The sequence below is a fragment of the Gadus macrocephalus genome, chromosome 14 (assembly GCF_031168955.1).
Source record: "Gadus macrocephalus chromosome 14, ASM3116895v1".
In the NCBI taxonomy this organism is placed as follows: domain Eukaryota; kingdom Metazoa; phylum Chordata; class Actinopteri; order Gadiformes; family Gadidae; genus Gadus; species Gadus macrocephalus.
The window spans coordinates 13807875-13817750 of NC_082395.1; the positions used below are offsets into that span (position 1 = coordinate 13807875).

General features: G+C 38.3%; 1 protein-coding gene across 4 annotated transcripts in view; it reads right to left on the reverse strand.

Moving 5' to 3' along the window:
- Positions 1–8333, reverse strand: part of LOC132472636 (multiple epidermal growth factor-like domains protein 11) — a 64177-nt gene extending 55844 nt beyond the window's left edge. For 2 of the 4 annotated variants that reach the window (XM_060072358.1, XM_060072356.1), the window contains exon 1: positions 8002–8332. The gene's annotated coding sequence lies outside the window, so the exon portion shown is untranslated. Of the gene's footprint in view, positions 1–8001 lie in introns of all 4 variants that reach the window. The other 2 variants (XM_060072357.1, XM_060072359.1) reach the window with 2 other exon arrangements.
- Positions 8334–9876: the final 1543 nt, after the last annotated feature.

Consider the following 9876-nt stretch of genomic DNA (forward strand, 5'->3'; position numbering starts at 1 on the left):
TCAGGAGCCATTGGAGGTAATAACTGATGCAACCTGGAGACATCCTGCACCAGAAACACTTCAGAGGCCGCTGTCCTGGAAGCTTTGTTGTTTAAAAGTGATGGCTGTCATTACAACCAGTCCATTGCAAACCCGTCTAAAATGCATATAGACACCCTGTACTTTATAAGCGAGGGTGCTGAGAATGGTCCTGATTAGGCACAGCACCTGTGCCTACCCCATCTACCTCTGCATAATCTGATTTTCTTTCAAATAGTGGGTGTAAAAAATGGCCTGGCTGTTATGCCCTGATCAAGTTGCATCTAAAGAGAAGGCAAGGTCCTCCAATATTAAATAACTAATACATTACAACTAAACAACTAATGCTGCAGTGGCAAAGCCCTGTTCGGAGCCACTACGGGTTGTTAACTGTGGATTGTTTAAACGTGCACCCACTGCGATAAGGAAATAACAAACGAGTTAAGTTTTACAATAATATGGCAGGTTTATTTTCCTTTATAAATCAATTCACCGGCAATAACATTAACTCATAATACATTTCAGTAACAAAAATAACAAACCGAATTGATGATCACTATCCTACAAAGGGCACAGTCGAAAATCGCTTTGCTTCCCAATTAACTACTCCTGTTTCTCAGTGTCCTTGGGTTAAATGACCTACTTTGGTTGACCGCAAGTAACCTCAGCCACACCCAATACAGCCCCCTCGTAGTATGGAGCACAAAACATGAACACGACTGAATAAATGAATATGGCTCCTACAAATGCATTATGTCTTTGATAATGTGACATTTTCTAGGTCCATACAGGTCCTGCATATGATGTCTTATGAATACCAGACAGTTCTGAAACACAACCCTAAGAACACCAAACGGAAGTATAGCCAATATAGTCAATATTGGATAAGAACACTAAAGCCTGCCTCTTAAAAACCTAGATAATGGCCTCCAACTGCAATTTCAATTTTAGTCAGATAGCTGGATTCAGCATTTGGAACTATAGAACTTGTTAGACAGGTGTGTGATTAATGTGCACTGTTGGTTGCTTGGGTTAAAATACACTGGCAAACACATTTACAAATAAACACACACACACACACACACACACACACACACACACACACACACACACACACACACACACACACACAAAGGGTCAAATTTTTAAGTAGTAACAAGGTGTAAGGAATTAATCATCATACAACTTTTTTTTTATCTAGAGGCGACAACGCTTTTCTAGCATAAAAACTATGTTTACCACCAGCAAAAACAACACATTTCGAATAATTTGCTGTGAATAATTTGCTGACACTTCGATCATGTAGGTTGTATTGTGAAATTTTGTAGCTAATTCTATTTTATTTTAATATACGTTTCCTATCTGCTTTGAATAATATGGTAGAAATGCTATTTAAATATTTGAATATGTTGATTATTGCGATGGACAGAAGGCAGACAGACGGACAAATGAGATGAGGACGGCCCCTCCCCTATGACTATTGACCGACACTCAGACCACAGAAAGCTTGGGGTTAGCAGAGGATATACCCTCAGGGGAGCCCCCACAACAAAAAGAAGATGCAGTATATCAGCCGTATTTGTTAAAAGTCCCACACATGGAGGAGCAGGATGGCTCCATTTGTCACTGAGATAAACTGAGTGAAATAATTGATCATTACATACATTGTGGGAGAGCTGAAGGGTTAAACTGAAGCCCTAGTCTTGTGGGATTCATGTTCCGTACATGTCTGCCTATACACTATTTGGGAGTTGATTCGATTGCTGCACTTGCTGAATAGTAATTCCATGTAATGGTAGTAATGTATCCATCTTGTACTCTGAGGTGAGTCCTGCAGGGGTTTCGATTGTCTGCTTGCTTGCTTATAGTATCCCCTGGGGTAGTTTTTGAAGGAAAATGAGAAGGAATAGATAGTTTGGTTCATAGATAATATTAACATTAGTTAATATATAATAATGAAATTAAATAAAACTTAGAAACATATACTAGCTAGCCCAGTAACTTCTGGTTGAAAAAGCTATTTTACCTGTCCAACTCAAGCTACTTAATAGTTAAATAAATAGAAATTGGTTCACAGCTGAGCAGGCAGTAATAATAATAATAATAATAATCCCAATCAATAACACAGTGATAATTAGCTGTTGTTACCTTTCTTCCTTTGTTTATCTTGGGTATACTTTCTAATTCACTTTATAATCAAAAGATGGGATTCCTATTTTAGCCATTACACTACAATCAGTAGGGAAGATTAAACTGCCTTTTTAGATATTAAGAATGGAGAGTGACTTTCATTCTGATGAACAGAAAGGTAGGTTCAAATTTTAAATTGTCCTCCTTCTCCCTCCGAATATCATCAAGGTTTCAAAGCAGTAAACACTTAAAAAAAAAAAAAAAAGACTAGTTGTCTCACTTTCTCCACCATGTATGTTACAAGTAATAATTATTTAGTTGTTGCATTCTGTTGATATAGCTAAATCATTACAATAAGACAATTGCGTTATTGGACATCATTGATTACTGGCAACCTTGGCCTTGCCAAATTGCAGACCACACAAGAGACGGCATATTGATTGTCACAAATAGAGAAAAATCTATTTTCTGTGAAGCGATTCCCTGCTGTACTCAGCTGGACTTTGTATAATCCACCAATGCTTAGAGCTCTCGGAGGCTTCGCTTTTCCTAGGGTGACTGTCAAAGCTGTTTAACTTAGAGACAACGACTTAATTTCTCGCCAGCATCCCAAGCAGGAAGTGGTGGTGTTGGAAAGGATACCAAGCAATGACTTCAAAGGCCACTTCTTTGCAGTAGATTCCTTAAAGGTCCTAGGATTTTGTTCCATTATGGGAATAAAAAAATAGAATGTTGACATTGTATGGTATCGTAAGCATGTTATTTATTTTTATAATATAGTAATACTTATTCTATATCTTTTAACACAGAACTGTTTTGGTCCCTTTAATAGCTTATTTCACATAATGTCTTTGTCTTACGCACCTGGTTATTGTCTCTGCTTTATAAGAAGGTCCTTCACTCTCTCTCTCTCTCTGTATATATCAGTAGGTTGGTTCCCCATCTAGGATATTAGTTACACAACAATTTCCTTTCATAAAGATAACCAAATTGATGGATTGATAATAATTAAAGCAATCCCAATCATGTGTTTCCCACAATAACATTTTCTTAAAATACATTTAAGGGGTAGTTCGGAATTTTGGACATAGGGCCTGATTCCCAAGTGAGCATTGGTATTCTATATCACTGGAGACAGTTTAACACATTTCATACAGTCCTTCTAGTTGCAGAGTTCGCTCGTGCTAGGCTAGCGCAAGTCAACGGGCAATGCTAGCCTGCTATTAAAAACAGTCTTACCCACTCCACAGTACACCCGAGGTAAATCAATTATAACAACAGACTATAAATCTAAATGTCTGTTTATAGAATAATGTTAGAAATAAAACCAACCTCGCATTGCATTGCATTTTGAGGGAATTGCGGGGTCTCAGCAGCAGTGTTTATATTCCTGTACGTAGGCTACGGCAGCGGCGGACTGATACCTAGGTTACCTGCCGCTGTCATTGCTACAAACGCAGAGTACAGTGAACGAGGGAATTCAATAAGCGTATTCAATTAACAAGATATGCCCACGTTTGGAGGAGTTAGCGATGCATCTGCTTTTGAAGACGATTATGAGGAATTTGTTGTATCCAACGAATCGTACATGTACGAGCCGGTGTTTTGATGTCCAAGCCAGCAGCAACAAGCCACAGTTGAGTCCTTTCTGGATCTCGCACTGGAAATTGGTGGAAACTTTGTGGTGCCCATCTGTACCGTTTATTTCTACAATTTCTAAAAGCACACTGAACCATCATGTTGCCTAGTCGTTCAATTGCGCTTCTGTCCCACGCTTCTCTGTTTACGTTCTTCTGTCGTGATTCGGTTACAAACCTAACCAGCGCATAGTAAAATTCCGCTTCTGCTGAGAAAGTAGTCCCTCGATGATTCATGCGATGCAAGGTTAGTTTTATTTCTAACATTATTCTATCAACACAGACATTTAAATCTATAGTCTGGCGTTATAATTGATTTACCTCGGGTGTACTGTGGAGTGGGTAAGACTGTTTTTAATAGCAGGCTAGCATTGCCCGTTGCCGTGCGCTAGCCTAGCACGAGCGAACTCTGCAACTTTAGAAGGACTGAATGAAATGTGTTGAAAACTGTCTCCAGTGATATAGAATACCAATGCTCACTTGGGAATCAGGCCCTATGTCCAAAATTCCGAACTACCCCTTTAAGGACACAATGCAATGCGATGCATTGACTATTTATAACTAAATAACTGCAGCCTTTGCTGATTGCAACATATCCTATGGCTCAGGGACTCACATATTTTCTCTGACGTCAGTACATTTAAATCCACGTTTACCAATGCATTGAACAGGAATCAGCTTCAGGTCCATCTAACCGCTCTGGTCAGTTGATACTGAACATTCACGTTCCTGCTGCTCCTGGACTGCACTGCTGACAAGATATATAATACTCTTGATGACCCTCCAAGTAAAGTCACCATTGGTGACTTGTAGAGGACTCCGGGCTGCATCGTGAGATATTTGTTCAATGACAGACGTATGTCTTGCTGGGAGGTTGTAAACATTTGGTGGTAATTTGCCTCATTCCAGTTTACCCTCTATTTGGCTAATCATCAGTGCAAATTCCTGGGCATCTCATCATTACGCTGTTGAGATTAAGCTAAATTCCAAAGCCTCTCAAAAGCAGCAGCACACCTCATCACTGGCCTTGAGGCAATGTTATGATTTAACAAAAAAAATATTAGGTTTTAGCCTGTACAGCTGCCACAGATGGCTGTATCAACTTCCCATGTTCATCTTTCACATTTGATTCAAAGAGAATTGCTGAAACTCAGTCACTATTTCGGGTGTTTTACCACTGTTTCACCACTGGAAAAGCAAAAAAATAATACCTTATATCAAAGCTTGCATAATATTCTCAAGGTTGTGAACTAATTATCCCGAGGAGAAGAACCAGGAAAATTCTTCACAATGCTGAAAGGATCCTGAAGTGGAAGGGAAAGCACCTGGATTATTCCCTTTGCACCAGCTCCTAGTCTCCTAACTCATTCCTTTATAAAGTTACTCAGGTGAAAGGTGCTATTGTCCTTGAAATTCTTTTGATGTTTTGTTCATCCTTATTATTATCATGATATAAAGGATGTATAGCCTACTTGTTTTTGCTTGTATTTTTGCATAGATTCTCATGTAATTCAATGCATTCTATTGTTATTCAATGGCAGGTCTGAACCCAAAATGAACCGTACTCCCCAAGAATGAACCACAATATTCGTTTTGAGTTCCTTTTGATGAACTGGATTCCATTGGTCTTCATCTATTTGCCAACAACTTAACAGTATCCCTGTCTAAGTCTATGCTACCCTTGTTTGTTTCAAGAACTCCATCTTGTTCTGGCCGGCTCCATCACTTACCCTTCCATTGTGCCCACCAGGCAGAACCACTCAAAAGCCTTTTATGTTGCCTCTGTCACTCTTGCACTCTTTTTCGTCTATCTAGCCTCGCTATGCTCTTGTTCCTCGAAGAATGAGCCATGGCGAGCCCAGGGGCCCCTGACCTCAATGGTAGCTCCCTCTTACCTCCGCATGATGAGGGATTTGAATTTTATGACCGTTTTTATATATTTTTTTAATTTTTATGTCATAGCCTCAGTTTGGGAATGACAGAATAGGGCAGAAACCTCCTAACATAGCTTTTCCATAATTCATAACTTTCAGCAATTTCTGTATCTGATATAATAAACAACCGCTACAGAATATGTGTATTTCAAACCAAGCACACTAACGGATGAGAAAAGTGAATGTGTGCATGAATAAAACACTCCACGAGACAGTAAGTGGATGCTGATTATATTTTACTCCATTACCCTCCTAACACAAGGGAGTTCAGCGCTATGATATGTCCACTCATGCTTGATAATACAGTCAAACTGCCTCAGAGGCGTCATGCTTTGGAAACAGTGTTGTTGTTTGAAACAACATAAATTATCACTTCAAAAAAGTTAAATAGTTAAAGTTGAATGAATCCTTTAACAAGAAGCCCATTTATTTTGTTTGCCAAATCTTGTATGCTTGGCCAAAATTGACTAAATAACAAATGCCCAATTCTGGTAATGATAAGGTAGAACATATCGGGTAGTGACCATAGAAACACACTAAATTAATGATATTTTATTTAACTGGGATATTGACTGTTTCTATCCTTTGGTGTTCACAGATCCGTAGTTTGTGCAAAAAATATTCAATGCCGGGTTTCACTGCGTAACCCTGCGTTAGCAGTAGCCTTGTTAATTTGCTATTATTATTATCATCAACATACATCATTTCTAATATTCTTTAAAGTGATTATTGCAGTGAAAATATTACTTTGTACAAGTGAATTTACACGCGTGAATTTACACACGTATTAAAATGCTTATACATTTTGACAAATTTGAAGATAATCAATGGGTGAATAATTCTCTCTCACTCTATATGGGCCGTTCAGTGCAGCAAAACAGCATGTCCTTGGAAGTAAACAGCTTAGTTATCTCCTAATTAATGAACTCTGATAACAAGTGTTGTCGAACAGAACATGAACGACTCCCAACTCAAGGGGGTCGCCAGACTGGAAACATGGCTTACACTAGATGATTACTATAGGAAATGACACTCTGAATCACGTTCAGTTCAGTGGGTGTCAAATGCCCAATAATCAATCACCAATCTTAGCATCTGAATGTTCTGTAACAGCAATTTTTCTTTACATTTTATTTTAAATATTTACCTACACCTTTATCCTATAAACCTGAAATATACTGGGACAACAATAGTCAAGTCATAATCTGTTAACGTCATACAGCTGGTAAGTACCAAGTGCTATAGGCTATAGCATGTTTATGACCTGAAATCAGAAATAAAAAAATAAAAAAAATGTGAAATCCTTTGTACAGTATATTTTATAGAATTAATCTATCCATCTACTTGTTTTAACATGGCAGATAAAACATGGCATTAAAGTAAGAGCTCACCAGTCTTCAAAACTTGCATTACTGTTATTACTACGGCACATGTGTCTCAGTGACGTTGGAGTATGCAATTTAGGAATGTACAATCCTAGACAATCCTATGTTGGGTTCACATTATTACTTTTTAAACTGACTATTGTTATTGTTGTTTTCACTATTCTCATTGGATTTGTTTTTTGTTTTTGTTTTTTCAGTTCACTTTGTTGTGTTACCCGCACATGTTCGAAATAAACTATCTAAACTAGACATGCACGCAGACTAACAGCACTTCACCAGAGTAGGCTGCCAGGTTTATCTCAAAACCTTTTTTATTGCCTGATTATTATTTTTTTTACATTCAGTAGGCTACATTCTCACAAGCTTTGCTCGAGATAGCCATCTAGTGGCAAAAAAAGTTACACTCTTTCTCCAAAACCCACAAATAATCGCCTACCTGTGATGCGTAACCGCAAAGAAAATTATCCATAATTGACTGCGGATTTAATTTAACCAATTGTCAACAGCGCTACTCAAGAAGAAGATTTCCGTAAAGGTTCCTGGCTTGTAGCTGCTTTAAGCCAGGGCATCCTAAATCATTATAATTATAACGCCAATAACAAAGGCGTACAATTGCTCGGTATAATTATGTTCATCAGGTATCCTTGTGGGCATGATTAGAAACAATATAAACTTACAACTAAACAATTAAGGCAGATTCTGACGGCAGTATAACATAGAGCAGTGTGGTAATCACACAATGTTAGAAATACGGTGTCCGGCGTGTTGCTACAGATGCATATAAAAACAGTAGGCTGTAACGCATTAAAGATAATTGTCACCTATCATCCAAATGTTTACGTGTCCCCGAACAGGGCATTTTCGTACCAAAGTCAAAATCAAATGAGCAAAGCCTACCGTTTGAAGTATTCAGGAGGTGTCGCTCCAAAATAAAGTTGTCATAAACATGAAGCCATGACAGAAAGCGATAGGAAACAAGAAATGTAAACCGTTAGCTCGACTGTTCGGGGAAATAATAAGGGCACTAATTAACGTCTAGCGGGTCTGAAAGCGAGAGAACCTGAGAGCGCGAGAGCGAGAGAGACTCCTCTATAGGCTACTTTTAATTTGGTCGGTCAGCTCTGAGCCAACCGTTTCAGTTTTAGTAGTCAACACAGTGTTCTACTTCTTGGTTTTGGAGCTCAGTCAGAAAGGTAGAGGAGGCGAGGGACGGAGTGACAAGAAAGACACTCAATCTTAATGAGTCTTTTAATAATAATAATAATAATAAATTGTATTTATAATGCACTCTTGATATGCCTTTGAACACACTTGATTACTTTCTTAATAATGGTTAAATGTGAACACAGCACAATAAAAACAAAACAACAGCAAGTCAGAGTATGTCGACACTAATTGCAACACTCGATACAAACTTTGAACACGTGGAATACAGAATGGCTAAGCAACACACAGTGTTAGTGGCAGAGTGAAATTGCTCTACTATTCGAGCAGGGGAATGCGCGTGTGGCGGACCAGTGGCAGGCAATGACAGTGACAGGGTGAACTTCAATAATAATAATGTGACTTTATGAATATCGTATAGGCTATAAGAAACAAAGTCCTTAACATCAAAATCACAAAGGAAACAATGACACAACATATGGGATTAATTTAATAGAACAAGCACAACCTAACAAATACAAAGTGATTTGCATAAGCATAAGCAATAAACAAAAAGAAAACACTCGGAATATCTCAAATTACAAAATATATTACAAAACAGTGTAGCTACAGTGTCATGCCATTAGCAGAGCAGAGGGACCAAAGAAACAATCCTTCCCCCCGGACTGGTGATGGGCTGCCAAGCGCTGGAAGCATCTAAATCGTTTACATGGTGCTTCAGCCTCTTGGCCTTTGGAAGGTGCTAGGGCATGCCAGATTATGTAGTAAATAGACAGAATAATTGCAAACTTCTGTCATTTATTGAGGTATTTCTGTATTAAAAGAGGACAATACGCTGATAAAGTAATTATCTATTTTATCAGATAGAGTGATATCAAAGTTTAAATAAGGCTGATCCTAAGCCCTTCAAAAAAGGGTCTCCAAACAATTTTGAGCATAACAAAGGTACGAGTCGTGCTATATGATCCACGTTCATTGTGGCATCGCATTTGGCCAATTTAACTGATGGGTAGGCATTTTCAACTGCCTCAATGTATGGATCAGTGGATCAATAAGAAAAGTAACACAGCAGCCAAAATGCCCCCCCCCCCCCCCCTCCCAATATAAATGAATTCAAAATAAATTATGAAATTGAAAATATATATTTATAGACCCCCCCCCCCAGGTGAACCGTTAATGGCTAATTTTTTTTATATAGTCTTACGTTGGTGATGTCCCCTCTAAATTCCAGGTTCGTGGTAGGTCTACCCTTGCTTTCCCTGAGAGCTCAAATGTCCACTCGATGGGGCTTTTTAGCTGTAAACACGTGATAAATAAATTAGGTGCGATTATAATGTCACTTTTTTCCCACCGATGTTTTACTCCGGTTTGGAAGTTGAAACAGCATAATCACGGCGTCAGGAAGGTAGGCCTATTTGGAATACAGGCTTATTGAATACATCTATAAATAACATTTTGAACGAGTAAGAACATTCTTTCTTTCAATAATGTTTTTCGTTTTAAATCTTATCTATCGTATTTGGAGGCATTGGAACAAGTATTCCATAATAAATATTAATTCGATTCTAGAAGCATTCTAAACACATAAATACATAGAAATACATAGGA